This window comes from Mizuhopecten yessoensis, unplaced genomic scaffold (assembly GCF_002113885.1).
Source record: "Mizuhopecten yessoensis strain PY_sf001 unplaced genomic scaffold, ASM211388v2 scaffold10275, whole genome shotgun sequence".
Classification (NCBI taxonomy): Eukaryota; Metazoa; Mollusca; class Bivalvia; order Pectinida; family Pectinidae; genus Mizuhopecten; species Mizuhopecten yessoensis.
In genome coordinates this window covers 2,661,969-2,665,049 of record NW_018408465.1, presented here as the reverse complement: position 1 = coordinate 2,665,049, position 3,081 = coordinate 2,661,969, and positions in this window count along the sequence as shown.

Genomic DNA, 3,081 nt, shown 5'->3' with positions numbered 1-3,081 from the left:
GGGGGTGGGGGGTGGGGGGGGGCAAACTTAAGATAAAGATAGGAGACATTATAGGAATCAAAGCTCAGATATCAATTTCCTTGAATAGACAGGAGAATCATATATCATTTTCGTAGTTACAATAGGTTAATTTCCGTTAAAACTCAAAGGTCATCTGTTGCTTTAAATATAAAAACAGAAAATGGTTTATATTTTTGCGTGATTTCAAAGTAAATAAGAATCACATGCTTTCTTTGAACGTGATTTTAATGGAAAACATTAACATTTTCTTTAAAGATTAATTCCTTTGTAAGTATTTGTGATCACATGTAGACACGCCGTCGTTAACAGTTGATGCGGATAAACGGCATTTTGTAGTTTATTAGTCAACAGTTAAAGCATCGTTTGTAATTCAAGTCAGTGAAAGTAAAATCTATGTACAGATTAAGTACATAATAATAGAAAAGCGCATGAAGATATATCATGAAATGATGACTCATTTTCTGATTTTTTTTATTTTTTTTTATTTGCTTAAACCTTTTTCAAAAGAAACTTTTAATCCGTTACCTGTAGATTTCAGCTGTGTTAGCGTGCCGTTTGATGTCGCCTTGTCGGCCTACAGGCCTGGACCAGTGGCCCGAGCTGTATTGATATATTTACCGGCAATTGAACACAACTTGTTAAGTCTTTTATAACAGCCATAAGAAATGCAAATCTACTGCGCAAGGTTGTGTTGTCAGAGCTCCAGTCGAAATAAACTTATAGACGTTCTACTGGTCATCATAATAGACTGACCGGTGTGTTACCGGCCACTGAGTAATAGCCGTGCTACTGGTCATCACAATATACTGACCGGTGTGTTACCGGCAACTGAGTAATAGCCGTGCTTCTGGTCATCACTATAGACTGACCTGTGTGTTACCGGCCACAGAGTAATAGCCGTGCTACTGGTCATCACAATATACTGACCGGTGTGTTACCGGCAACTGAGTAATAGCCGTGCTACTGGTCATCATAATAGACTTAGCGGTGTGTTACCGGCCACTGACTAAAACCGTGCTACATGTACTGGTCAACACAATGGACTGACCGGTGTGGTACAGACCACGGACACATTTTCGGTTTGTTACCAACAGGTCACAGAGCCGAGGAATCTTTTTCTGATAACAGGACAATTTTTACATTTTCATATCTGTACAAGACTATTTACCACCTGGCCGGTAAAAGACTATTTACCACCTAGCAGGTACAAGACTAGTTACCACCTGGCCGGTACAAGACTATTTACCACCTGACCGGTACAGGACTATTTACCACCTAGCAGGTACAAGACTATTTACACCTGACCGGTACAAGACCATTAACCACCTAGCAGGTACAAGGCTATTTACCACCTAGCCGGTACAAGACTATTTACCACCTGGCCGGTACAAAATTATTTACCACCTGACCGGTACAAGAATATTTACCCTCTGGCCGGTACAAGACTATTAACCACCTGGCCGGTACAAGACTTGATTTACCACCTGACCGGTATAAGATTATTAATCACCTGACTGGTATAATACTTGATTTACCATTTGTCCGGTACAAGACATGATTTACCACTTGATCGGTACAAGACTGTTTACGATCTGAGCGGTACAAGCCTTGATTAACCACCAGACCGGTACAAGACTATTTACGACATGAACCTTACAAGACTTGATTTACCACCTGACCGGTACAATACTTGACTTACCACCTGACCGGTACAAGACATGATTTACCACCTGACCGGTTCAAGACTTGATTTACCACCTGACCGGTACAAGACTTGATTAACAACCTGACCGGAACAAGACTGTTTACCACCTGACCCTTAAAAGACTTGATTTACCACCTGACCGGTACAAGACTTGATTTACCATCTGACCGGTACAAGACATGATTTACCACCTGACCGGTACAAGACTTGATTTACCACCTGACCGGTACAAGACATGATTTACCACCTGACCAGTACAAGACATGATTTACCACATGACCGGTACAAGACATGATTTACCACCTGACCGGTACAAGACATGATTTACCACCTGACCGGTACAAGACTGTTTACCACATGACCGGTACGAGACAGCATTGTTAGCCTGCTCAGCGCAAGGAAACATGTTCCGAGATGAAAATATACTCAGAATGACCGGTTCCAGGTATTGGCATTACACTGACCGTTAACTGGCAACATATCAGACTGACCGGTACATGCAACTGACATTACTGGAGCACTTTTAAACCGACCGGTAACAGGCAACAGTATAACTTGAAACATAAAAGCCTATACAAGGCAACAGTGTCAGATAAATTCGTACTAGGACACATACATGAAGCTAGCCGTTGCTAGACAACATTTTACATTTTTTTTCTAATGAAAGAAAAGTTACTAATAAAAGCATAACTTTCAGGTGTAATTGCGTCCGTTTTAATACTAAACACATGGTATATGAAGCAGTGTGGTTGAAGTAGTTAACAGAACGAGAGACGAGGGTCGGGCACCCTCTCTGGCAGGTGTTCAAGTACCGCCACCTATAACGTAAGGACTGGTCTGTTATTACTCCCATATTTCTGGGTCAGAGAAAATATTTATATTTTCTGCATAGTACATCACAGTGTGGTGACATTTGGAAATACTGTTGAAGGAAATCCATTTAAGAGCAATTAGCACCAACCCGAAATCCGTGTAAACTTTTCTATCTCCTCAGTGCGCCAGATGTTGAGAGGGCAAGAAACACTAACGCAGAGCAATCTAGCAGGGTTCTCGTAGACTTACACAAGTCCTTACATTACATGGGCATTCCAGAGGTAGCTTTTATAACAAAGAGTAGTCGATCTTTTTGTAAATGAAAAAAAAAATATCAATTACAAATGATGAAATATTTAAAAATTGTGAAATATCTTATAAATAGTTTTGTATCCTTATATGAGCAAGAGAGGGATCGAAACATTTATTTCCGGTTTCTTGTCATCGGTTAGCGATGAGACATTTCGTGAAAACAGATAAGTTTACAAATTTATTACTGGATGAGTGCGTGAGTGATATTGGTTTTTAGTAATCGAGACGAA